The sequence below is a fragment of the Colias eurytheme genome, chromosome 9, assembly GCF_061535395.1.
Source record: "Colias eurytheme isolate Ceu_HAF_F1 chromosome 9, ilColEury1 Martin Lab GWU primary, whole genome shotgun sequence".
In the NCBI taxonomy this organism is placed as follows: Eukaryota; Metazoa; Arthropoda; class Insecta; order Lepidoptera; family Pieridae; genus Colias; species Colias eurytheme.
In genome coordinates, this window is record NC_142988.1 from 5,711,588 (window position 1) to 5,724,953 (window position 13,366).

Genomic DNA, 13,366 nt, shown 5'->3' on the forward strand with positions numbered 1-13,366 from the left:
TTTCTGATGAGAGCAATTCTGAAATACATTACAATTCATCCACTTTCCAATCATGCGAAAAATTATTAAATGATTATAAATGTGACCTGAAAATTAAACTCGTAATGAAAATTCAGGATAGCAGCCGAACTGAAACCTCAATATGGAATATTAATATTATGATGATCCACTATACGCTCAAGTAATACACATAGGCACGTACCTACCTACTCTTTATGTCCCTTCATGTCAATAATGTAGATCAGTGTATTATTTTCGTTTTTATATTGATTTTTGTAACGGGGCATTTACATTAAACGAGCGAATTTACATTCTAACCCCACTATGGCAAATTCTTTTGGTCTAAACAGGCGTAGAGCATTCTTTCTTTGTTCTTAGTATAGACTAATATTTTATTTATTTATTTAATTGCATAGGCAATGTAAATAAATAAATAAAATAATGAACAACACTGAATACAGTTTTCGTTTACAATAAAACATCACGAAAGAATTCTCTTGCTCTAGCTCTAGCTCTATATTCGTTTAATGTAAAAGTCACCGTAAGATAGTAATTGCAGGATATGAGGCAGAAGGGTTGGGGACATGGATCACAAAAGATAGTTAATTATGCTACTATGTATATAAATAGACACTATTTGTATCTAATTGTAAATAAGTACCCTTTACAGTTAGATACCCTTAACAATTAGACACCCAAGCGAACGTATTTTACAATCCCGTTAACAAATCTTTGAAATAATTTCTGGTCATTCAAATTGCTGGCTCTGGGTACTAGAACGCCTACGTCATATTATAATAATAATAAAAGGCACTAACTAGTTTTATTACGCAAAAAGTCCCGAGAACGGTTGGGTTTATGGACGTTTTATTGAACAACGGATGCAATGCACGCGTTGTTGTGCTGACTCATGTGATTTGTTTTATTTCCATTTGCGTCCACTCTCTGCCACTGTTTTCTATTGGAAATCGAAGCTACCGCCATTTTATGGGGGCTTTTATAGATATAAATGGAATGTGGGTAGAAAATCTGCGCATTGAATACTTTATCCCAACCGCTGCTTTATTTTTATGAGAAGTAGGGGCTACATAAAATTGAATATTAGCGTATTTCGAATAAATTGAAATAATCTCGTAGTACGAAAACGATTTAACTAAAAGCAAATTGAGAGTCGATAGCTACGAAAGTAAAGCGGTAAGTACTTATATTATTTATTAACACCGATTTTTAAGGATTTTTATGTAGGTATGTAGGTAGGTACGTAGGTACGTAAGTAGGTACTTAAATATTATTATTGTTTTGAAGTAGGTTTAACATATCTATGCAAGACCAAATAAAAACCAACTGCTGTTTTACAAGTTTTATTGTTTTAAATTTTTAGTCATTCCTTAATTGTTACGAAATAGAACCCAATTTTTCCTACCCTCAGTGGCAATTTATGGTGAAACTAGCTCATACGCGTAGATTATATGTAGTGGAAAACAATGTAGGTAGAAACTACAAAATAAGAGCATAAAATATTATTTTGTAAAAACGTTTCTCCTATCAGACAACCAAAAGACAAACAAAACTTTGCAGTTTTAAAGTCCCTCTATGGATTTCAAATGGAAATGTTTTAATAAGATACATATCAAAAGGGTGCTAAACATACCAAACTCATTTATGCCTAGTAAGCCAAAATAGTGGCACTCCAGTCTGTAAACAAACAACGAATATTGATTAATTAGTCTGCAGATAGGAATTTGAATCAGATTGAAACTACATGCCATAACTGAAACAACGATTGAGCGAGCATTGCAATTTGTAAATCATTTTGTATCCATTTACTGATTGCAATATAGTATACATAGATACATATATCGCAATCTCTTGATAGGTCTTTTGTTTCGGAGATTTATATTTAATATGTATATATTATTGGTAGAGCTGTATAAATAATTGCTTTCAAGCGCTAACTAAGACTTCTGTATGTGGGTAAGAACTGAACATTTATTATTTTAATTGTAGGTATGTATAATATACTATATGAGTGAATAGATAGAAAGAATTTTTTATGAAAAAGGCGGTGAAAAGCTTGGTGTGTCGCCCTGCAGCGATCGATCAGCGATCACCACCACATGTATGGGCTTTCAAAGGTTTCCTGGTGCAGGTGATTAAAGACTTTTAAAAAAGGGTTTGACCCGGGACCTAGATAATACGAACGTAAAGAAAGACTGCAAGAAAAATAAACTTTTGTTTTATAGCGTTTCTAAAAAAATACTGACACATTATAAAAAAAGTCGGTCAATTAAGTAAAATTATACAAAATAAATATTCTTTGTATATAGATAAAGTGGTTACGTTATACTTTCACTGTTTCACGATAAGCTGTGTAGATCTCGCTATGTAGAGTTATACGAATAAACTTAACTAAACGAACTTTAAGAAATATTGTAACGAACGAAAAAATGGGAATCCCTTTTCTGATTAGAAATGTTTGAACTTTGAGGGGAGGTAGAGATTGCTCGTTCCACACTCATCACTCATCGTATGAATAGCACTGCTACGACAGTTTCGTATCATGTTTTCTAAGCTTTTATTCAAAAGACTTGGCTAATATTGGGTATCTTATACCTACCCGCAAATCTGCAATTTCGTATAAAGCCCCAATTATATAACAAGCACATGATTTTACCCCTAGTTCATTCGCAAAATCTATAGCTGACTGAGCCTGGTTACTAAACAACAGATACTACAACCTAAGACCTAAGCCTATAAGCACCAAATACTTATAATACAGTTTTCTTAACTCAGATTCAAAATGGGCATCTATATTGATAATACCTATTCCCCTTTTTAATAGTTGCCTCTAACCTTCACAGGTTGAGATTTTAAGTGAGTGAATTTGCTGATTGATTTATTGATACATTAACTCTTATAAAATCTATTCTACCCTATTACTCACGACTGTACAAATATAAACATTTCCACATCTAACGAACAATATATCGGTGTGTTTTCTCATGAAATATATTGCCGAATGTTTGTTCGTTTACAACGTGTAATTGGAAAACCGATCAATAAGTACCTGCTCTCACTATTTGCTTGACCTTAAACAAACTGATATAATATGAATCGTAACTATAATATACTAGACGACGCCCAGTATTGCCTACGTTAAATGAGATTAAACATTATCTATTAGTAAATTAATAATTCTCTAATGTACTTAAAAGTTCAATAAAAAAATTCAGCCGTTACAAAGATAATGCCAAACAGACATATATACGAAGGATAGGCCACAAAAAAAAAGATTGTCTTTTTAGGCTTAGTTTTAACATAAAAATAAATTCGAAGAACTTCAATATTGCCGGTTTGTAACAACACACTTTTATGCTTCGAAATAAATAAATTATTTAAAAACAAATTGTTTATAGTGCGCCATAAATCCTGTAACGTGTAAATATTTTACGTGAATTGTGATTTTTTGCTCGCTGCTGAATTTTATTTATACAACAAAGAAAATGGGAAATGACGTTAATAATTTGTGGACGCTTCACCATCCATCAATTAGGTACTTTTAAAGGAAATTAACCACGAAAAGCAATTTTAAACACTTCCACGTCCCTTTTTCGTATTTTTTTAAAGTTATAAAGAATTATAATAATGTCTATTAATCTACGTATTTATTATCTTGTCATTTTAGTTAAAGAATTTTCTAAAAACTAATCCGTTTAAAGTATTTAATGTTTATTTACATGTTTCTAACAATCGTTATAACTTAAAATGACTCTGATAGTAATAGGCTATACTTGAAGGTACATTAATACCCTCTCGTTATTTGCAGTAAACTATGCAATTGGCAAGTGACTTATCTTGAACGCTTATTGGTTGCTTCTAGTTCTGATGATGGGAACGATAATGAGGATGTAAATTGGCCTGTTAGTAACAGGGACTTTAACTGTCTCCGTATACCTTTATTTTATCTATTCTAATATTAAAAAGATTAGATTTCATTGTTTGTTTCTTATGATAAATGAAAAGTTCTCAACTGATTTATAACATACATTTTTACGGAGCGAATAGGCTCTATTTTTTTCATCAGTGTCAACCTGGAAGGAGCCGGGCTGCTATAACACTATAAAACTACTATGATGAAATTATTATTCATAAAGAAACTTTATAAACTTCACAACTTTTTTGGTATTCAATATAAAGGTTATACATTACATATCTACCACATATCTATTACATATCAAAATAACAGGTCGACGTGTTGCCAACAGACAATTGTATTAAGGTATATTATACTCAGCTAATTCAATCTCATGCTAAATGAACAATCGAAGCCAAAAGGGTAAACGTGTTGCTAATTGTTACTTTATACACAAAGTCACATGTAATCGATGAGTACCTTATTTGTTTTTGTAAATTTTTAAGTTTAATATCCTCTAGATAACGATAAATGAATTAATCAATAATACGTGGTCACTCGCGTTATAAATATAATTTAACCATTATCAAATTAATATTCAAGACATAATTTTCGAGAATATTATATTATGAAATCAAATAGAGCGAAAGTACTAAGTGAGAATTATGAGAATGTAAAATCTTTGTATAAATTCATATGCAATGTATGCAACCTATAAGTATATCTATTATTTCTTATTTTATTCAAATACCCGCTTCAATATATTTAATTTATACTACTGTAGAACAAGTAAAAATCAATTTTTGACGGCTGTTACGGCTTCTTCCACGACAACTTTAAACCCCGAAAACAATAACTAGTTATAGACAAATAAACATCGTGACACTAATGAGGGTGTGTTTTTAAGTCCCCGATAGGAAGTATTGGGGCTAGGGGAGACGAGAGGTGGCCAGGGGAACCTGTAGAACGTAGCGTATCTGTTGCGCCCGCCCGGTGCCTGCCGCCCGCCCTGGCCGAGCCGCAGGCAGTCTGTGTCCCCGCGCTGCCCGTCACGCCGCGTACGCGGTCTCGCCTCGAGAAACCAGACGCACGTGTCTTAAATCTTTGTGTTAAAAATACGATGCATACAAAAACATATCGCGTGTTTAATGTGTACGCGCACTGAATTTTTGAACTTTAAACCGATTGGTTATAATTAAGGTAATGCATTTGTAGTATTCTGTGGATTTTTTTTATTATAATGCTAGCGAATGTATTTTTTTTATTACTGAAACTGCAACTGCTGCTATTTATTTTCCAAAATAAATAAATAATCCTGTTCTATATTAGAATTTAGAAATAAATATTTTTTTTGTGGGAATAGCATTCTTAAGGACGATTCAAATACTTTCAGTATAAATCTTTCAATTTGCGGATAAGGTGGGACAATTTTTTACTATGTTATATTAGTGTGTGCTTATAAAAGCAATATTACATTTTTTCCATAAAAAATAATCTCTCTATTATTTACACATGAATAGATCCTACGCAGTATGGCTACGATAACATTAATTAATAAAAGCTAGTTGAAACTCACGGTTGCAAGGAAGAATCTATGTTTTTATTTATATCTTGAATATACATATTATATTGTTTGATTATCCTCATTTCTAAATGTTTAAGTGAAGCATAATGTTAAATATTTGAATTATTTTATTTTATTTTATTTGAATCGTATATATATTATTATATTTACTTGAACATGGATCTAGGAACCTTTTAACCAGTTCGACAATGCTTTGTAAAGCGTAAACAGAACCTACCAAAAAGAGCTCCTTTGTACAGTGTACCTTTGTTAAGTGTCTCGGAAGTGGCAGTAATTTAACCCTTTTGAACTAAAATCATGTGTTCATATTATTCAACATACGACCAATTTGTATGATATCGTTATACAAAATATCAATATCTCTATGTTATAAATAAAACTGCTTTACAACATTTTCAAACAAATTTAATTTATTATAGGGACGGGATTAAATTTTACCTTTTATGCTAAACTTTCTCTTAGAAATATTCACTTCACGGCAATCAAAATTTGCTTATTCAGAATGAACCAATTCAACAAATCCCCGATGATTAGAGAGCCGAAGTAAAGTTGTGGAATGCTTATCTGTATCCGCTATCTCCGATCAATACAGATAGTATAGAATTTGGCAGTGTTAAATACATTTTTATGTTAATTCGTCGAATTAAATTCATAAGGAATGTTTGTGTTAGGTACAGTTTTTCACACTGAGTTTAGTGTAGTGGAGTAGTTGCCGATTTTAAAGTGATATTTTGATAGTGAACGTGAAGTGATTAGTTGGTGGGGGGTGAACCAATGACCGATAGAGGCGGGTTGCGCTCCATCGATCCCTTTCCCGCCACACCGGCGCGGACCCACTGAGTGAGTGCATACACGTGCATATTCATACAGCTCTGCTGTGATTTTCCAGGGCCACAAAGCCTAGCAATCTCATTACTCAGGTTGACACAAGATAAACTTGTCATACCTGTGGAGATAACACGTACATACAGTATAAAGTCTTAAACAGGATTATGAGAGGTTTATGATTTGTCTCGTGCTAAATGAAAATCGCGAAATTATTCTTGTTGTTCAACATACTCTGAACAATTGTTTAGGTGCAAAGCAATGTGACTAATAATAGAGTTATAGCGCTCAATCATTAAACGTTTACTTGCTTTTGTTTTTAACGTGTCCCTCGTTTTAAACTCAGAATGGCATGATTAAAACAGCTTCCTGATTTGAAATTTTTTGTCGAAAAATAAATAAGTATTAGAATAAAAAAACACTGAATCTTATTATTATATTTCATTTTGTTGTTATTGAACGAGAAAATTTATAACAAATTCTATCAATTAAGCAAAAAGTATTGAGGGAAATATCGATTAGGTAAAAAAGGGTGCTACTTAATCAGTATTAGGTACACAATTGAATTTTATGTTACAATAAATGTGAATATTACAGGGACTGTCATCAGCTTAGGTCATCAGCTTAACACACTATATTAAATATTAATGAATGTAGGATTGTAGGTAAAGAAGAAGTAATGAAGAATATTAAAATGTTACGGACACAATCAGCCGCCACAGATCCTAATAAAAATTTAAAAATACTTTGAATAAATACCACAATCATAAAGCAACATGGTGGGTAGCAAATATTTATTTACACTACGCTACACTACTCGCAGACGTGTAGAAATATTTGCGGTGAGCCTTAGGCCAGTAAATCAAGCTTTTCTATACGATCAGGGACAGCGGAAAAATTGTATAGACCAGTCAACTGGACTTTTAGACCAAAGGCGATTATTTTTACCCTGAAATTTACGGCTACGGGAGGTGGCCCGGCAAATGATCAATAAAAATCGATTGTTATGAAAGACCACTTATTCCTTTGTTATACTGCGAAACATATATACACATTTTATTTTAAACTGTTCCCTATTTTCAGAACTGAGTTCGTGTTTAAAGATTACACATGATGTTTTATGGTGGCTTGAAAGTTAGTTTTGGTAAAGTTATGTTCTGACTTTTTCATCCTGTTTTCCTGAGCAATTTAAGAGAATAAGTAATTGTCTTAATGAAGATCACATTATCTCAGTTCATAGAGTCGTAAATAAATCGAAATGTTTCACAGAAGATCTAAACGCTTTGTTGTCTGCAGATTAGAAGTTGAATTTCCTAAAGGAACAACTTGTTAATTAAGGAGTTAGAGAATTATTAGATTTTGAGTTAATATGTAGACCAAGTATAACTGGGACCCGTTAATATAATTATTCGTACTACACAACTTTACAGATATATTGATCTACATATAAAATTTCTCGTGACAAGTAAACAACAAACAAAATGATCATTCTGATTGTTGTTATAGGTAATAAGTATATTTTGTGTATACTCAAGAAAACATTAATGGAATATCTATTCTGACAAATTATACTTTAACGTAATGTGGTACGTCTTCCATAAAATAAGGAAAAATGACAGACTTTTAAGGTTTCCCCTATTCAAAAATACGGTACAATTCTCCAAGACCATTACTTCTAACCATGAATGAGGTTTTTTTAATGTATATGTAAACGTAATAGAATTGAACGAAAATCCAGGAATTATTTAAGAAAACAAAATACATACTAACATTATGTCAATATATACCTAAGCTATCCGCTCGCAGCTTAAAAATAGATTTTTCACCGCGAAAAAAAGTAGCCCTCTCTGTATGTCACTGTTCAACCTTCTTACTATCTCCCTCCCAAAAAAAAATATCATGAACTAGTTCCCATGCGAAGTGACAGAAAATTAACCCTTAGTGAAAAAAGCACTACATAAGTAAAAAGCGAACTTTCATTATTAGGAGAATAAACACCGATGACCGAGCGTTGAAAATGTATCTATCCATTTCTTATATTGAGTTTTTTTTATGATAAATTCACTAACATCGTCATTCCTCCTATTTATTAAGTAGTTAGGCTTTAACATATTATTACAACCTAGTTTCATATTTTATTGATCCATGTGGTTTGTGCATGTTTAATTTTATTTCTCCTGTATAAAGCAACGATTCGTCAATTCCCTTCTGTAAGGGAATAACGTATCAACATCAACATGTATATGGGATAATATGAGTAAACCACAAAAAGGGATTCTGATCATTTGCAAAAGGTAAAGCCTTTGACAATCAATTTGACGACATGCTAGCGTTGACAAATAACGATTTGGAATGAAATTCGTAAGGTATGCCTCACTTTTGATGTAGGTATGATGTCTCCTTTTCACAGAAATGGTAAATGTAGAAATTAACTCGTGACCCGTAAATAAACATTTGTAGGAGAACAAGAGAAATATTTGTTGAAATTCTACCAAAGAATCTGTAAGTAAAATATTATCGATTAGCTATAAATAATAACACAACGTCGATTGCTGAAAACGATACACAGTCCACAGAAATAATAGAGAATGAGATACATTTATTTGAGTTTGTCACATGTTCCGATTAACTTGGAGTTTAAACAGAATTATGAGTCTGCACGGGTAATTCATTTGTCTGCGGTTGATTCAGGACTAGCTCTTAAATAACATGATAAACAAGTTTAGATTTAAACAGAAATGTACACAAGCGAGGAATATTACATTAAACGATTAGGCTAAGGGAAGTACAAAACAAATTGCTATTGTGAAGTCAGCGGGAACGCGAAGGAATTTAAAGCTATTTTCGTTTTATTAAAATACTTTGATACATCCAAATTCTAATGCGGAGAACAAAATGTAATTAAACGAAACTGTTTAAGCCTTTATGCTATAAAATAAAGGGTTAATTATAGTAATATTTCCAAATAATAATTACTTATCATTAAGCGTTGAAACTTGAAATTAAAACCAATTTGATTCGAATAAGTTTTTCTTAATGGAAGGACTGAAAAAATAAGTAAGACTTTTTACAAACAATCCTATCAATTTCTATTTTCAGAATTTTATTGACAATTTCAAAATTTTATTCCCAACAAGTAAACCAATTAATGAAGAATGAGTCAAGGCAAGCAATAGTGTTTTCCAGATTTTGGCAATTTGCCCACCCACGTAAACTGGTAACTAATTGATAGTATTCAAGCGAAAATATCGGACACGTTTCGTTGTAGTCGTTGTTATAAATTTTTGTTGAATTGCTATTAAATTATAGAAGCTCTATATTATTGTTATACTAGATGCTACACCCGGCTTCTCTTGTGTTGACCTGGTATAAACAAAAATATTGTATGTATTACCTAAACAGCAAAGATATGCCTTCCAGTGGAGATTTTTTATCGGTCGAGTAGTCGTAGTTAAATGGTAACCAACACAAGAAAATATTTTATCTATATAATAGAAGAAGAGATAATAATATGTACACTATAATACGTAAAAGTAAATATATGTATATCGTGATTTTATCATGTAAAATTTGAATAATGAAATCTTGGAAGGAGCCATGTTCATTTATTTTATCTCGTTGTTACTTATTTAAGATTAGTAGCGGGTGTATAAATAAAGCCTTACATTTTCTGTACGCAGCTACGAAGCTATGTTTTACAATATTGATAATAATCTGTAGATAGTCGTGTAGCAATTTGAGTTTCAATTAAATTTGAATGATTCTCCGTACCTTGTCTCAAGGTTATTTTTAATAAACATAATAGCAATTGGAGCTACCTCTATCAATCAATCATCATCCATACACATATAAATATATTGGGTTTATACCGTCGCAGCAATCATATCGAAGGTTTCTTTTTCAGTTTTTCAAACAATTGCTCGTGATAAATACATAATTCTAAAACTTAAAATACCTATGCTATAATTTGGCACAATATACCTACATAAATGTGTGGTTTTATCATAGAAAAATTTATATATTCATAAAATTATAATCCTGCCCATACGTATATAAAAATAAACGAATAAACTTATAACCGCACCAATTTATATTATTAAAATATTTCAGCGTCCAAACAAATAACTTTAGAATAGCTGTTATAATGTGGCGCAGATATTACTTTTAGTAGAAAAGCGTGGGTACGTTATCATGCAAACACTTTGTAACATTTTATTAGCGTATCTCTTTGAAATCTCGTTAATCCACCTGAAGTTGATGATATCATTGCAATGGCATTATCATTCCCAAACGCATTCTGTGCCACGTGCCATTAACCCTTTTCGTATGATTAAAATGGAAATAAAACAGTGTGAAAGAAAAAATTGTTTGGAGCGACGCCAGAGCGATACGACACACCATTTTATCTTCTTATCACCCGTTTGTCATCAAACAATTAAGTTTGTTTAGACTCATTAGTTTATTAACCTGTCGTCTAAAATATTTAGGTACAATTATTTTATATTTTATGAAGAAAGGAAAATGTGGGAAAAACGTCCGCCTCCCGCACTTTAGAAGCGGGGCCGAATGATTTCCGAATGTAATAAACTTGTAGAATGTAGGTAAACCATGATTGCGTCTACTGTGGTTTTGAACAGATGTTGCTTGTTACTGCTTTTAAAATAACAAAACAATTTTAACACAGTTTTCTTTGAGATACTCGTTAACGTCTTTTGAAGCTATAAAAGAAAAATGTAAAGGGCATAATATATCTGTAAATTTAATTCGATTTTATAATGTAAACATTTATTTTAATAGCAATTCTTTTGCACTCTATAATACTAGTCTGTTTACCCCGGTTCCAATTGATCAGTAAGAAACTACATACTATTTTTGTAGAACTTTAATTTTTTTTCCGAATCCGATAGGTATCTACAATACCAAAAACATATAAAAAATATTTAGTCATTTTACTCTTTTAAACCTTTACCTATATTACAAAAAATGCAGTTAACGTATTTCTGTTTACAATGACATGATCCACTAATACTACCAAGTTCTGAAATGATCATATGAACAATGTTTATATTTTTGTGTTGACAATATTTATATCATCATTTTCCATTTTGATATTTTAACAGCAAGGAAATTAGAACGAATTTCCAATATTGCAGTTATGCTACGATGATGCTGAATTCAATTATTATCAAAATATGTGGTCACAAATAATTGTGAAGTGTTTATGGTTTTGAAAATATTATTCACTAGTTGTAGTTAATAAATTGCTAATAAAATCCATTTAGTTAAAATCCTCCTCATAGTATAAACGCAAAAGTTTGTATCGATAAATGTTCGTTACTGCTTCACACTAAAACAGTTAAGGGGATTTGTAAGGGTCCAACGATAGATTATAGTCGTCAATCGTCATATAGGCCACTTTTTGCCATGGTACAACGCGACTGAAACCGCGGCCTCCAGCTAGTAATAAATAATAATACATATATTGTAAGGCTTCATTAGTTATAGATAAAAGAGATTACATAGGTAGTATGTTTGTAAGTTGATTACTTGCACTAGAGCTTATAAGTACTAGGCCGTTGATCTAGTGGAAAAGTTTGCGCAGCTGAATGAGTTTTATAAAGCACGGAGGGTATAAAAATCTGTGGCTATTTTTCGTGTTTTCCCTCCGTATTCCTCGAATATGTTTAAGTTTGTAAAAAATTAAAATCTGAGCGTATTTTCGGGTAACCTAGAAATGAAAACATTTCGTTAAGACTAGATTAATTAATATTGAAACATTTTGAGCTCTATACAATTCTTTTGAGGCTCTTGATTAAAAATAAATACATATTTATAATCTGTTTTTCTATATACACTCATGTTGTTTGAGATATTTACTGTGTTTCATTCGATATTTTATTCTATAGATTAAAGAAACACACGCATGTATATCTCTCATAGGTATAAGGTTCAGTTTAATTCATAATAGAAAGAAAAACATAAATATTATCTTCTTTTATATATAAAAATTAATCGCAAAATGTGTTGGTAAGCGCATAACTCGATAACGGCTGAACCGATTTCGATAATTCTTTTTTTATTATATTCCTTGAAGTACGAGGATGGTTTTTATGTAGAGAAAACGTAAATATGTACCACGGGCGAAGCCGGGGCGGACCGCTAGTTAAAAATAAAACTAAATTGACATAGAAGGTTCAGCTAATTAGTATCTATTTGAAGGACAATGACTTGTTGTTCACTTTTTACGAGAAAAACAAAGAAAATAAATATACTAAAGTTCTTTTATTTATGCTTACTATGACGCACCAACGAAGCTTTCATTACTTATCCGGATAAGAAAATTAAACTTCTGGCCTTGGGCAGTATCCATAATAATTCTGTACCTACGTTTTTAAATAAATTTTCTTTTAATATAAAAAGCTTACTTCGAACCACATCGATTCTACTTCAATATACCTAGCTACTTTTATTTTAGCTATCAGTAAAAAAGAAGATAGCTGTTGTTGCAATCTGTTCCGCATTTACCCTGTGAAGTGCTTTGTTTCATGCTCGAATGTAGGCCGTCTTATATATTTAGCTTAATTGCAAACTAATTTAAGATTTCCGTACTCTCACCTTTCACTACATCTGGTTTAAACAATACATCCTCAAACAGCTGGTATGAATCAACAAAAATTTAAGAAGCTTTCTTAAGCTTTTTTGACAAAATTATAAAAACTTTTGGTTCCACAATGTCGTTTATCCTTAACAAACTGTTTATAAATCTTGGTATATCAATCATCTTCTTATGATGCTGCTGTATAATATCGGTTTTACGGACTTCCTAACTATTTAGCATAAAACAGCAAATACAAGAGTTTCTTGGGAGATCATCGTTCACTATGTGCCATAGATAATATCTATGAGCTACTACTACCTATGAGCTTTCCATAACTAAAGTACCTGATAGAAGCAGAACAAATATAATTAAACAAATTTCTCCTAGACATGATTACTGATAAGCACTTTAAATAACAGTTTTTGAACGAATAAATACATCGTGA

General features: G+C 31.6%; 1 protein-coding gene across 4 annotated transcripts in view; it reads left to right on the forward strand.

The window, feature by feature from the left end:
- Window positions 1-4,966: 4,966 nt before the first annotated feature.
- The window catches only part of LOC149905788 (voltage-gated delayed rectifier potassium channel KCNH8-like), a 42,204-nt gene continuing 33,804 nt past the window's right edge, over window positions 4,967-13,366 (forward strand). For all 4 annotated transcript variants that reach the window (XM_090105739.1, XM_090105740.1, XM_090105741.1 and 1 more), the window contains exon 1: window positions 4,967-5,113. The gene's annotated coding sequence lies outside the window, so the exon portion shown is untranslated. The remainder of the gene's footprint in view (window positions 5,114-13,366) is intronic.